Source organism: Aedes albopictus, chromosome 3 (assembly GCF_035046485.1).
Source record: "Aedes albopictus strain Foshan chromosome 3, AalbF5, whole genome shotgun sequence".
Lineage (NCBI taxonomy): Eukaryota > Metazoa > Arthropoda > Insecta > Diptera > Culicidae > Aedes > Aedes albopictus.
In genome coordinates this window covers 349,696,065-349,712,227 of record NC_085138.1, presented here as the reverse complement: position 1 = coordinate 349,712,227, position 16,163 = coordinate 349,696,065, and positions in this window count along the sequence as shown.

Here is a 16,163-nt window from a genome sequence, read left to right as displayed (position 1 = left end):
ATTACAATGCACAACTTTGAATAAGACATTCAAAAATGATGACACCTTATGAAAAAATAGTGCAAGGAATATAATGCCGGTAAACCCTGTATTGTCCAACATTGATAAGTGGCCAATTCGCCCCTATTCCACTATAAGTTGATCTCTTTACAAATATTGATTAAAAAAAGATAGAATCTTGATTATTGCAATCAAAAATGATGGCACCTTATGTAGAAAACACCAAGAAATTGAATGCTGGCATCACCTTTTTTGGTAAACATCGATAAGTGTTCCAATTCACCCCTATTCCCTTATAAGTTCATCTTTTTCAAAATATCGATGCTAAACAATGCACAACTTTGATAAAGACTTTCAAAATGTAGCATAATTTTATAAATTTATTTTATAATTTACTAGCTGTCCCGGCAAACGTCGTTCTGCCTGCCTACTGTGTTTTTTGACATGCAGCTCCATGTAGACGTCCTGGCGAAGTCATCTGTATGGGAGCCCCCCGTTCCAGAGACCGGAGAGGTCCCGCACCAAGCTAAGAACCTTCCCCGGCCCCGACAGCACCCACATACAAAATTTCACACCGGTCGGTCCAGTAGTTTTCGAATCCATAGCGGTCAGACAGACAGACAGACAGACAGACAGACAGACAGACAGACAGACAGACAGAAATTCATTTTTATATATATAGATATAAAAATGTCCAAGGAATCGAATGCCGGTATTCCCTTCATTGCCAAACATCGATAAGTGGCCCAATTCACTCCTACTCCCCTATACGTAGAATTACTTAAACATATTTATCTATTACAATGCACAACTTCGATCAAGACATTCAAAAATGATGGAACTTTATGGAAAAAAGTCTAAGCAGTAAAATGCCGATATCCCCTTAATTGTCCAACATCGACAAGTGGCCCAATTTGCCCCTATTCCCCTGTAAGTTGATCTCTTTACAAAATATCGAATGAAAAAGGTACAACTTTGATTATTGCAATCCAAAATGATGTCACCTGATGTAGAAAAAAACAAGAAATAGAATGCCGGCATCCCCTTTATTGACAAACATCGATAAGTGGTCCAATTCACTACTATTCCCCTTTAATTTCATCTTTATCAAAATATCGATTCAAAACAATGCACAATTTTGATAAAAACATTCAAAAATAATGCTACCTTAAGTAAACATGTCCAAAGAATCGAATGCCGGTATCCCCTTTATTGCCAAACATCGATAAGTGGCCCAATTCAGACCTACTCCCCTATAAGTTGAATAACTTGGAAATATCGATCTACTATAATACACAACTTCGATAAAGACGTCCAAAAATGATGCTTCATTATGTAAAAACGTCCAAGGAATAAAATACCGGTATCCCCTTTGTTGTCCAACATAGACAAGTAGCCTAATTGGCCCCTATTCCCCCATAAGTTAATCTTTTTTAAAAATATCTATTCAAAAAAAGTTCAACTTTGTTTAATGCCATCATTTTGATGATACCTTACGTAAAAAGTCCAAGGAATCGAATGCCGGTATCCCCTTAATTATCGAACATCGAAAAATGGCATAATTCACCCCTCTTCCCCTATAAGTTGATCTTTTTTTTAAATATCGAATCAAAAACATGCACAACTTTGATAGATATCCAAAAATGATGCTACCTTAAGTAGAAAAGTCAAGGAATCGAATGCCGGTATCCTCTTAACCTTTAAGGACGCAGGTCATCAAGCAGCTGAAACTGCACCGCGCTCGCGCTGTATACGATGCCGGGATGCCAGCATTCGATTTCTTGGTCTCTTCTACATAAGGTAACATCATTTTTGATTGCATTAATCAAAGTTGAACCTTTTTTTTCAACCGATATTTGTAAAGAGATGAACTTATAGAAGAATAGGGGCGAATTGAGCCACTTATCGATATTGGACAATAAAAAGGATGCGGCATTTTACTGCTTAGACTTTTTTTCATAAGATAGAATCATTTTTGAATATCTTTATCGAAGTTGTGCATTGTAATAGATCGACATTTTCAAGTAATTCTACTTATAGGGGAATGAGGGTGAATTGGTTCACTTATCGATGTTTGGTAATAAAGGAGATATCGGCATTCGCTTCCTTGGGCGTTCTTACATAATGTACCATCATTTTTGGACGTCTTTATCGAAGTTGTGCAGTATTTTGAAACAATATTATTAAAAAGATCATCTTGTAGGGGAATAGGGGCGAATTGGGCCACTTATCGATGTTCGACAATAAAGAAGATACCGGGATTTGATTTCTTGGACATTTTTATATGTATAAGGTAGCATCATTTTTGAATGTCTGTATCAAAGTTGTGCGTTGTTTTGCATCGATATTTTGGAAAAGATGAACTTATAGGGGATGTTCCCGCATACTTAGTTTATACCCATAACACCCTAATGTACTACACTCACTCTCAACATTCACTCACCTTTCGCAAATACGATCTCACAGTAGAATTGTAAAACGGTAGGAGAAATAAATTAGTTATAGAACGACCAGCAAACAAGAAAGACCTTTTCTACGCTACTCCGAAATCCCAACTTTTTCGTTTGAAGTTATCGGTGTGACTTGCCACGTGGAACGGCAAGTATTTTCCCGAACATTTTTTGGTGCCGAAACCCGGAAATACCGGTCCCAGTTTTTTGTCGCGTCGTCGCGTTACCGGTTACTAGTGCGCAGCTTAACAGCAAGTGTCGTAAATTGTCGCAACATTCAGTTCTGTGGTGTCCAAGACACGAAGAAAGCAAACACGTGCTCACGCAACCACGTTGCGCAAATATTCATGGTCATCGCATTGTACACAGATACAAGCCTTGTTTCAGTGCATTCGAATTCAAAAAAGTGAAAACGATAGAAGAATAATCCAGAAACCGAAGCCGATTGTGTTCTATTGTCAGTTGCCGCGTTGTGAAATACCAACCACGTTGGTTACACTAGTTTACAGCATTTTTGAACTCGGTAAGCTGATGACCATTTTTGGTGTAGAATCATGCCCTAAGTTCGAAAACGCGAAGGAAAAAAATTACAGTTGAGCGGAAACTTTTTCGACTTTCCATACAAGGTTGATGATTTGAAATTGATTTTTGTTCTATTTTTAAGCAACGTCGCTCACTTCACACATCTCATTCTCCGTAATCAATGCTCCGATTGAGCTGATTTTTTTTACTGTAACTCGTCTACATATGATATGTCAAATAAACGTTGAGAAAGAATTTTTAGACTGTTTTTTTCTTATTGAAAAAAATACATTTCTTCATATATTTTTGGAAATTTGGCTAAAATTTAAGGAGATCGCCCCTAAAGCTCGCCAATATCTTGAATTTCATCAATCTGACGCAAAACCTGCATTCAGATGATCGAATGGTATTGTATTCAGCTTTTAATTTATGGAAAAAGATTAGAAATTTGTTGAACAAAACGCAAGATATTTGAATTTTGGTAAATTTCATATTTTTAAAAGTTGTAAAACTCAATATTGAGCTAAAACTCAAAAACTGCTCTACTTAAAATTTTTTGAAGCACGGTTTCGAAATCAGTGCTAAATTATACTTCAAAAATTTTGGTCGTTGACAGAAGTTCACGACTTTCGTTTTATTTTGAAATCTTGTGTTATACCCCTTCCGGTCGTCATACCCGCCACCCGCGTCGCTACTTAGCCAGCGTTGCCGTCGTCGTCGGTACTATCGCTCTCGTCGTTGTTGCTGCCGCCGCGTCGTTATCGTTGCTCTCGTAGTGAGAATCGAACAGTGAGCATTGAGCTCGAACTAAAAAGAGTGTCTCGATATCAACGACAAGAGTCGCTACAAATACATCCAATAGGCGAATAACTCGATTTGAGTGCTGTGATATACGATAGGTGCTCATCACTCTCCGGACCATCCACCGAGTAGTAGCTCACTCACGACTCTTGTGGCTACGTGCTGCTACCGCTGGTCACACCAGTACGTTCCGGAAGATAACGCCTTCGCTGGAAGTCCATCTTTTGAACGGCACGTGAGCCCGCCGTTATAAGGTAACAATTTTCCTTTTATTTTCCGAGGGATACCTGAAGATGGCGCCGTCAAAGCGAATTGGCAAGGCGACCAAATTGAAGACTCTTTATCGTAAGCGGTCGAACATATTACATTCCGCGGCTCTGATCCAGACGTTTGATGCCGAGTACGTCATAGGTCAAGCTAACCAACTTCCAATTCGTATCCAGCATCTGGATGAATTGTGGCGGGAATTTGAGGGCATTCAAGACAAAATTGAAGATTTGGAAGATGAGGAAGGGTTTAGTGAAGATAGAAGGGAGTTCCAAAACCTCTACTACACACTGAAGGCATCGTTGACAAGTAAGGTTCCCCCACCGATTATCCCTTCAGCATCACGAGATGTTTCTAATCTCGTACCGCATTCAATTCCGAATCTTCGACTACCGGAAATAAAACTTAAAGAGTTTTCTGGAAATTACGATGAATGGGAATCATTCAGTGACCTTTTCGTATCACTGATCCATTCAAATCCACAGTTGACGATGGTGCAGAAATTGCACTACTTACGTGCTTCAGTTACAGGTGAAGCAGCACGTATGATCGCTCCTCTCGATCTCACTGCTAACAATTATTTGGTCGCGTGGAACTTGTTGAAAGAACGCTATGAAAACAAGCACATGCTGATTAAGCGTCACATGGCCGGCTTGCTATTGATTTCTCCGTTGAAGAAAGAATCTGCCACAGGCCTTTTAGACTTGGCGGATGAATTCGACCGTCATGTCCAACTTTTGGACAAGCTAGAAAATGCCGAAGACCACTGGAATTCGTTTTTGGTGGAGCGGCTTAGCTCGTACTTAGACCCTGCGTCGCTGCGAGAGTGGGAAACTCAATCGGCGGGCGAAGTCAAGCCTGACTACAAGAAAATTCTCGATTTCATCCGCAAAAGGTCCCGAATTCTTCAGCTCCGAATCACAGCTCCGACTATTGAAAACAAGCAAAAGCCACGCGCTGCAACAGCTCATGTGAGCTCAACAAGTTCTACAAAGTGCGCTTGTTGCAAGCAGCAACACATGTTGTTTCAGTGTGACCAATTCATTTCCCTTACGCCACCTGAAAGGTTCGATGTAGTAAAGAAAAACGGATTATGCATCAACTGTATGAAGGGAACGCATTTGGCCAAGGATTGTACGAGTGGAACGTGTAAAACTTGCTCCAAACGGCATCATACGTTGCTGCATTTGACTTCGCTAGTTTCAACAAGTGATCATCAGGAACCAGGGTTGTTAACGTTAATCAACGATTAACGCCGTTAACGTTAATTTTCTTCCGAATCAACGTCAACGGCGTTGCGTTAATTTTCTAGCCAGTTAACGTTAACGTCAACGGAATGCGTTAAATTAACGTCAACGAATGCCGTTAATTTTGGCGTTAATTGATGTGATATGCTTTGTGATCTGTGTGACACTTGTGTTTTTTTTTCAATTTTTGGGTAGATTATTATTTGTGTTTGACAATTTTTTTTTTCATTACTCACTAGCAAGAATTTTTTTTTTAGAAACTTGTGCACCGGCATTTGACCTACAGTGTCATAATTGAATCTATATCGTCAACGTTAAGAACCTGCAAAATGCATTGCCGACTTACTCAGGATGCGTGAGTTTATGCTTCGGAAGTAATGGTGTTGGTGCATTATGAACCTTCAGCTGTGAAACTGAGCGCGCTTGTTATGCAATACACCCAGCGCGCTCGTCTTTGGGACTGGAATTGTTCAAAGCGCTCTAATTTCGTCCATGACTTTTCCCCGGTGTTTTTAGGCTGTCCACATGTTGTTTGTGGACAATTATAAAACGTGACTCATCTTAAGTAGCTATTGAGTTGATCACAGTAGCCATCCATGCAAATGTCAAAAATTTTCCTAGCAAAAAAGGCACTGCATTGTTTTGATTTTGTATGGGATTTTGACGTTTCTTGGCCTTGTTGTTTACAAAATTTCTGTACGAGTGAAAGAGAAGGCGAGAATTTCATGTAGTGCCCTATTGTCAGTGTTTTATCTGCTTGTCTAAGATATCACATAAATCACAGACCAATAGATGTGACACTAACGAAATTTCAATCTCATATATCTCATGATCCTGATTACTTAGAGAGTTGGTGTCTTCGGCAAAGTTGTATGGCTGGTCAAGGACTTACCGATAATAAGACTTATGTTTCCAAATTCCACCGCTAGGCGGTGCTAGTGAGCTAACAAATTTTGTTTTTCATATATATTAGGAAAATTTGCAAAAAAATTGCAACTAGCGCCGCCTAGCTGCAGAAACTCGAACCAAACGATAATTATTCTGAAAGCCCTTAATCTACCAAACAATTTTGCCGAAGACACCATCTTTCTAAAAAATCAGAATGCTGAGATATGTGAAATGTAAAATTTGTACGCTCTCTAGCGCCGCCTAGCAGTGAAATCACGAATCATACGGCCCATATTCTGAAAGCCCTTGACCAGCTGAACAACTTTGCCAAAGACACCAACTCTCTAAGTAATCAGGATCCTGAGATATATGGAATGGACATTTTGTCAGTGTTGCATCTGCTTGTCTAAGATATTACATAAATCACAGACAAATAGATGTGACACTAACGAAATTTCAATCTCATGTATCTCTCGATCCTGATTACTTAGAGAGTTGGTGTCTTCGGCAAAGTTGTTTGGCTGGTTAAGGACTAACCGATAATAAGACTTAAGATTCAAAATTCCACCACTAGGCGGCGCTAGAGAGCAAACAAATTTTAAATTTCGCATATCTCAGCATCCTGATTTTGTAGAAAGATGGTGTTTTCGGCAATATTGTTTGGTAGATTAAGGGCTTTCAGAATAATTACCGTTTGGTTCAAGTTTCTGCAGCTAGGCGGCGCTAGTTGCAATTTTTTGCAAATTTTCCTGATATATATGAAAAACAAAATTTGTTAGCTCACTAGCACCGCCTAGCGGTGGAATTTTGAAACATTAGTCTTATTATCGGTTAGTCCTTAACCAGCCAAACAACTTAGCAGAAGACACCAACTCTCTAAGTAACCAGGATCATGAGATATATGAGATTGAAATTTCGTTAGTGTCACATCTATTAGTCTGTGATTTATTTGATATCTTAGACAAGCAGATGAAACACTGACAAAATTTCCATCCCATATATCTCAGGATCCAGATTACTTAGAGAATTAAATTGAAAATTCGATTGAATTATTCGATTTTGCACACCTTTCCGACAAATTTACCGAAATATTTGATTGGACCCAAGTAGATTCACTTAAATGTACAGTCTAGTATCAATTAAATATGTACTACAATTAACGTAAAATTAACGGAGTCGTTAACGTTAAATCAACGCTCCGCGTTAACGTTAACGTTGATCAACGCTTTCAAAAAATCAACGGAAGAATCGTTGAACGTTACAATTAACGTTAACGAATTAACGAAACGGCGTTAATCGTTGATTAACGTTAACAACCCTGAGGAACCGTCCCAACATAGCTTCTTCGCGGATTCGAACAATCCGCAAAACAACCCGCCATACGTTTCTGTAAAAAGCTCTCGGTCGGGTGAGCTTCGAAATGCCTCACCACTCGTCTCGTCGTCTTTCGAACCATCCTCGTCGTTCGGTTACTCCCCTCCTTCGTCGTCGGTTGTCTCGTCCGTTCAAAGTTTGCCTCCCACTGCCCACCAAGCCGCCAAAGTATCTCAACAACAAAATCCAAGTTCAGTGCTGCTTTCTACAGCCGTGATCCGAGTCTTGGACGCGGACAACAACTATCATTACGCGCGAGCACTTTTGGATAGCGGATCTCAACCCAGCTTTATTTCGGAGGCGCTTTGCCAACGCCTTAATTTGAAGCGGACGAAAGTGCACTCTCCAGTCAGCGGAATTGGACAATCCATGGTCAACGTACGCTATAGTGTAACTGTATCCATCGCATCTCGTTTTGGGGATTTTGCTGCCAATCTAGATTGCTTGGTATTACCAAAACTTACCGTTGCACTTCCCAGCTATCACATAGATGTCACCTGCTGGCAAATTCCACGCCATCTACTTCTTGCGGATCCCCAATTCAACGTTAGTCAGGGAGTTGATGTCATCATTGGAGCCGAACTATTCTATTCCCTACTCGAAAATCAACAGATCAGCTTGGGTATTGGGTCTCCGCTTCTCCAAAAAACGGTTTTCGGTTTCGTCGTTTGTGGTAAAGTGGCAGAGTCAGCAAACTCGGTTGTTGTGCAATCTAGCCACGTTTGTACTGAAGAATCGTTGGACTCTCAATTAGAAAGATTTTGGGAAATAGAGAATTTCGACAGCACAAAGGCGTATACCGAAGAAGAGCAGTTATGCGAAGGGCATTTCCGACGGACCGTTTCTAGAGACGACAGCGGTCGTTACGTAGTGCGTTTACCAATGAGAGAAGAGTTGGTTCCGCGCATAGGAGATTCGTATACCCCTGCCCTTCGTCGATTTTTGTCTATTGAGAAGAAATTTTGCTGTAATGAAAACTTTCGGCAAGAATATCGAAAGGTGATGGAGGAGTATCAAAGGCTAGGGCATATGGAGGTGAACTCGCGTGTGTTGAATGGTCCCCAGTTTTTCCTTCCCCATCATGCCATCCTTCGTCCGGATAGCACGACAACAAAAACTCGAGTTGTATTTGATGCATCTAGTCGCGGCATCAACGGCGTTTCTTTAAACGATATTCTGATGATCGGACCCACAGTTCAACCCTCACTGCAAGCTATCATCCTTAATTTTCGAATGCCACGTTACGTTGTCTCAGCTGACGCACAGAAAATGTTTCAGCAAATTTGGGTGCATCCGGAGGACCGCAAGTTTCAACAAACCTTGTGGAGGGACCATCCGGCCGAACCGATTCGAATATATCAGATGAAAACAGTTATGTACGGTCTAGCCAGTTCACCTTACCTCGCAACTAGGGTGCTCAATCAACTAGCAACTGATGATGGAGCTAATTACCCTCTTGCAGTTCCGGTCATTCGCAAAGGAACATACGTCGATGATGTGTTGACGGGGGATGATGATCTGTGTACCATTCAGGAAACTTGTGCTCAGCTCATTGCCTTACTCGGCGGTGCAGGATTCGTATTGCGTAAGTGGGCAGCAAATGATAAAGCAGTGTTGGCGAACGTTCCATCGGAAATGTGGGAAACGTCAAATAGTCTTGAAATAGATCGGCCAACTACCGTCAAAGCTCTTGGACTCATATGGGTTCCTCAAGCGGACATGTTTATGTTCAAGATACCAGAGTTCCTTGATACGACAGCTATAACGAAAAGAGTGGTTGTATCCGAAATGTCTCGCTTGTTTGACCCCATCGGCTTTCTTGGACCAGTCGTTTTAAATGCCAAAATATTTGTACAAACATTGTGGGCGGAACATTTGCCTTGGGACCAGGAGCTTCCAGAAAGCGCACAAATGTGGTGGAAAGCTTACAGGACGGATATTCAACAATTGTACCCGTTGCAGATCCCCAGAAGAATTCTCGCTAACTCTAATCACCGATACAGTCTTCATTGTTTTTGTGACGCTTCCACCAAAGGGTATGGTTGTTGCATCTACCTTGTGTCGCCTGACGCGAACGGAGAGCTCCATTGCCATTTGTTGACCTCCAAATCACGCGTTGCACCCCTTCGAGGACATTCGGTTCCTAGATTAGAACTTTGTGCAGCGCTACTTGGAAGTCAGTGCATCGACAATCTTCGTAATACGACAGAATATAATATATCAGCTACTATGTGGACCGACAGCACCATAGTGCTGCACTGGCTTCGATCTAGAAGCAGTAATTGGAAGGTTTTCGTTTCGAACCGTGTAGCCGAGGTTCAGAGGTTAACTAAGGAACTTCAGTGGCGACATGTTCCTACAGACGCTAATCCAGCGGATCGGATTTCCAGAGGTTGTCCAGCGAGTCGCATCATAAAGGACGACCTTTGGTGCCACGGTCCACATTTCCTAAAGTTATCGAAAGAACTCTGGCCAGATTCGGCATTTCCAGAACCAGCAGATCAAGATGTCCAAGAAAAAACGCGTAGTGTGGTCGCGCTACATGTTAGTAGTGAGGAAGATACATTGTTCAGCCGCTTTTCGGAACTTGCTAAGCTGTTGAAATGTTTGGCTTATTGCTTCAGATTTAGCACAAACTGCCAACTGCCAAGAGCACAACGCTCATTTGGTCCGCTTTCTCCGGACGAATGTGATCGTGCTTTGAAGGCTCTAGTACGTCTTGCACAACGCTCCTCATTTCCAATAGAAGTGAACAGTTACACTCGCCAGCAGCGTCCATCAACTCTCCCTAGTCCGAAGTCACCACTTCGAGGATTGAATATTTTCATGGATGAAAATGGGTTGCTTCGTATTGATGGTCGGGTACGTTACGCCAACATTCCTTATGATACTCGTTTTCCAATCCTGCTTCCATCCGACCACAAGCTAAGTCTGCTGATAGCACGGTCGATCCATATCAAAGCTCTTCATGGAGGACCGTCGCTAGTTTTGGCAACTATGCGTCAACGCTTCTGGCCACTGCGTGGGCGTGATCTAGCGCGTAGAACAGTTCGCAGATGTGTAACGTGCTTCCGATGCCAGCCTAAATCGACAACGCAGATAATGGCACCATTACCAGCGGTACGCCTTACCCAAGCACGACCTTTTCTGTTCTCGGGAATGGATTACTGCGGACCGTTCTTTATTCGTCCGCTCAATGGGAGGGGAGCCTCGGTAAAGATGTACGTCGCGTTGTTCATATGTCTAGTGGTGAAGGCCGTTCATTTAGAAATCGTCGCTGATTTAACCGCCGTGTCGTGTGTAAATGCAGTTAAGCGCATCGTCGGGCGCCGCGGTCGAATTCAAGAGCTCTATTGCGATAACGCAACCGCTTTCGTCGGAGCGGACCGTGAGCTCTCAGTTTCGCGTAAACAGTTTCTTCAACAATTCAAAGAAGGCGAATGGAGAAACTATTGCCTTGATAGCGGAATTAAATTCTGTTTCATCCCTGCTCGCTCGCCTCATTTTGGTGGAATCTGGGAAGCCGGAATTAAGTCATTTAAACACCACTTCCGTCGCATCATGGGATTGAAGGCATTTTCGATAGATCAGTTCCATACAATCGTAACGCAAGTGGAAGCGGTTTTGAATTCTCGCCCGCTATCACCACTAACCGACTCTCCTGATGACTTGGCTGCTCTAACTCCAGGTCATTTTTTGATTGGCGAGCCACTTGTCGCTATTCCCGAGCCCGATTTAAGCCACATTAATCCTGGACGTCTGAGTCGCTTACAGGATATGAAGAAGACGTTACAAGACCTTTGGGCCCGGTGGTCACGAGATTATGTAAGCCATCTACACCAACGGACTAAGTGGAAGAAGCAACAGGATGAAGTGCAAGTGGGACAACTCGTTCTCTTAAAGGAAAACACTCCACCGCTCCATTGGCCATTGGGTCGTATCGTTGAGACAATCCCTGGGAAAGACGGGCACATCCGAGTTGTCATCGTAAAAACTTCAAGTGGTCAGTATAAACGAGCAATAACAGAAGTGTCAGTTCTTCCAACCGATGAAGAACAATCGGACAATCATAAGGTAGCCATCGGATCTAACTAACGACCTACTTTGTTGGTTGAAACTAGGGACGTTTCAACGGGGGGCGGCATGTTCCTGCATACTTAGTTTATACCCATAACACCCTAATGTACTACACTCACTCTCAACATTCACTCACCTTTCGCAAATACGATCTCACAGTAGAATTGTAAAACGGTAGGAGAAATAAATTAGTTATAGAACGACCAGCAAACAAGAAACACCTTTTCTACGCTACTCCGAAATCCCAACTTTTTCGTTTGAAGTTATCGGTGTGACTTGCCACGTGGAACGGCAAGTATTTTCCCGAACAGGGGAATAGGGGTGAATTGGACCATTTGTCGATATTTGCCAATAAAGGGGATGCTGGCATTCTATTTCTTAGTTTTTTCTACATAAGGTGCCATCATTTTTTATTGCAACAATCAAGATTCTACCTTTCTTTAATCAATATTTGTAAAGAGATCAACTTATTGGGGAATAGGGGCGAGTTGGGCCACTTATCGATGTTGGACAATAAAGGGTATCCGGCATTCGATTCCTTGGACATTTCTACATAAAACCATCATTTCGAATGCCTTTATCAAAGTTGTGCATTATTTTGAATAAATATTTCGAAAAAGACGAGCTTATAGAGGAGTAGGGGTGAATTGGGCCACTTATCGATGTTTGACAAGAAAGGGGATAACGGCATTCGATACCTTGGACTTTTTTTTACGTAAAGTAGCATATTTGTTGCATGTTTTTATCTAGTTCAAGCTTCTATATGGCCCAATATATCAAAATATGCCTAATTTATAGGGGAAAAAGGGCAAAATGGGATTCATCCTGACATTTTTCGGAAAAGGGGTTGGCACCAATGGATTCCCCGCATTTTTTTTTACATAAGATACACTATTTTCCATAAATTGAAAACACGTTTCTGAAATGCGTCCGTTTTTTCGTTTGAAATAAGCCACTATGGTGATGCAGAGGGCTGAATTGAAAGATCTCCATCCTGGGCCTGGGCCTGGGTCTACCTCTGCTGCGATGTCCTATCGATGTTATTATCGAGAGTGAAAGGCCTTCAATATTGATGAGCGAACAAAATACTGTCTCACTCTTATCTGTTCTGTGTTCGTTCGCTTCCATAGCTGTATCTATTTGTCTGTTTTGTTGTGTTCGTTTAATTACTCGACTGATCAGCGACTGATCATTTTGAAAAGTTGCTACATCAAAAACACGCCACACACGAGGAACAAACGCAAGGAGAATACATTTTACTAAGGTGGAGCAGATAAACATTGCAAACCACTGGTTGTCTCTTCCACTCTTCTGGTGTTCTTATGCAACTAAAATAGTGACGTCACTATTTCAGTTCCATAAGAACACCAGAAGAATGGAAGAGACAACCAGTGGTTTGCAATGTTTATCTGCGCCACCTTAGTAAAATGTATTCTCCTTGGAACAAACGTACAGACACAGACAACCTTCACGTACTCTACACTGCAAATTTTGTTTACTGGTATTCAGCAAACTTTGCTGATTTTTTTTTGTGCTGATTTCATTCAGCAATGCGAATTTACTGAATATCAGCAATTATTTTTCAACTTGCTGAACCATCCAGCATTTTTGACAGTTGATCAGCATCGTTGTGCTGAAATTCAGCAAAAATTTTGCTGAAACTCAGCAATTTATTTTGCTGATTTTTTTGTGCTGGAAGCGTTTCAAAAAAATTGGTGTGTACGCTGCCTTACTGCACACAATAATAAAAACATAGAGATGATGAAAGTGAGTAATTAAAACAGAACGAATGTAAATACAACACAAGCTAGTCACTCGAACAGACTACGAACCGAACACATAACACACGAAGATTTAAATCGCCAACCGTCATTTTGAAATATTCATAAAAGCGGCCCAAATCCCGATAACTGAATTTAAAATTGTGGTTTTAATTTTTAATTCTAGAAAACACTGACAGTTAATTATATTTGTAGACCAAATTAAATGACGGTTGAGAGATTGAAAAAGCCAAATGACGAGAAAACAATCGATAACTCGGTAATGTGTTAAATGTTTGTAAAGTGTCTTGTCGAAATAAATGTAATTTGTGAAAATAATTATAATCAATTAACAGAATCCTTGAGGAAGATCCGATACGGATCGAAACGTTGGAGTAAGAGAATATAAGGTTGTTTTTGATCTCACAATCGGACTGAAAAGCCAAAAAATGCGGAAAATATTAGATTTAGATATTTTTTTTGTGAGAATGTCTATTTCTGTTCAAATCTTAAAAGTTATTACTGCCAAAATTTATAATTTTAAAATGCTGAATGTTTTGTAACATAACATTTTGCTGATATGTCGGCTTATCCACTAATTACTCGATTTTTTTAATGCTGATGTGGAATCACATTAATCCTTAACAATAGATGTGCCACTTGCATCACGCTGAGATGTTATAGGTCAGCGTGATGGAGTCCTTGTGCTATTCACAAGAACAAGCCCATTCTTAAAGCTTTAGTCCAAGAATACTGCGACCCAGTACTAAATAAATCGCTTCCAACATTTACGCTAAACGGTAAACACTTCCAGCATAATTTCTCACAAAAACCCATTATATCCCACCATTTAAAGCACTTTCCTCTGTTTTGAAGGCGTGGGATTATCCTGCGTTTTTTTATTGGGCTCAACATTACACGCACGTCGACGTCGTTGTTGTTGTTGTTGTTGTTGCTGGTGGTCGGATCGAAGCACGAGCACAGGTGTTTCGTATTTTGTCACGTACCGGCGTGTCACACCATCGGAAAAGTGCAGCGTGAATATGATGAGCCGCGTGTCGCTGAGGGCGACGATAAAAACGCTCCAAAAAAAAAAGGTTAAAGGTGGCACCCGATTGGACCCTACGCGTTGCTTTACATGATGTTGGTTTTTTTGCTCGAGCATTTTGCATCAAAGTGCGTTGTATTGTGCATCACACGCACTGATAAGTGGGTGGATGTGCATTTCTTTTTTTTTTGTTGTCCAGTTGTGTGTCATACTGATGAGATTCGGTCAATATCCAACCGCACAGTTACATTAATTGCATTTGTTGACCGTAATTTGGACAATTCAGCATGGTGCACCGTTATTTAATCAAGCCCGAACGGTAATGAGAACACGTGTTGTTTATGGCATTTTGAAATTACTTTTTAACGCAAATGGTTTTTTTCATATTTCGGAGCTGTGGCAATCAGGAAGCTTGACTTGATCATCATATATGCATTCAATCTCGCAATCATACTCAGTCGATATTCCAATTACATACCACAAGTGTCCTTTTTCCGTTTGAGATACGCGTTACCTGAAATATAAAAATGGAGAAAATAAAAGTAAATAATTCGGTAAACATGACATAAATAAGCATTGATGCACAGGTAGATTTATATTAGGAGCTTTACAGTGATTGCCATTCGTTTAGTTGAGGACAAAAGAAGTGGAATTTTAGCTGAAACCAGGCTACCATCTACATTAAGACTGGAAACTTGTTATGTTTGTGTTATTGTTGGCACATATTTTTACACTCTCAATAGTACAGTACAATACAATAATAACTAAATTTGTTCTACAACAAACAGCACATATTATTGAAATGTTATTAAATGGATGTTTGTATACCAATAGCTTCGCTGAAAGTCTCTACAATAAAGATAAATCAATCAATTAATCAATAGCTTGATCATAATAAAACATGTTTAAAAAAAGAAAATGCTTTGATAAGTAAATAATAACAAAACAAGGTATGGAGATAAGTTATGTAAATTTGTTAACAAGTTATTAATTTGTTATTATTCTCTGCTCGGGGATGTTTTTTTTTATGATTTTCTTCAGTAATTTCTGCATAGATTGCTCCAGAAGATCTTTTATGACCAAATTCATACACGAACAGGAATTGTTTAGAGAATATCTGCAAGGATTCCTTCTAGATTTCTTTATTAATTATGCTGCGGAGAATTACTTCATAGAACTGTTCTGGAATCCCGTCAGGATATTAAATCCTTAGGATTTCTTTCAAATCTCTCAATAAAATCCCAAAATAATTCAGGGAATGTTTGATTCATCTGAGCAATGCTTCTGGAACTTCTTTTGGAATGTTTTAGAATAAAAATTCAATGTGGTTCTTGGAATCTTCAGAAAACAACCCAAGCGAATCGTTAACCATTCCTGAAAGATAATAAAGAAAAACTAAATAAATTCTTGGCAGTTTTCTTGAATCTTACAGAAAATACCTGATTGATGTAATGGTGGACAGTGCAGTTTGTTTCTGCCGTGCAGCTTCAAAATTAATTAATTTACTTGTGAAATAGTGCAAGTGCCGCGGGAAATAGTGTTTTACCGTGTGCCAATTGGATAATTGCGACGACGACACCAGGTGACCAATTGTCGGTGGGGTTTGTTCGCCTTTAATTTGTGTTTTTCTGCCACCCCAGCAGCAGTAATTGCTGGCGGGCGGCAAAGCAAATTTGGCATTTTTTATTGCTTCTCTGTGTTCTGTGTTGTGTTGTGTGCATGGTTTTGC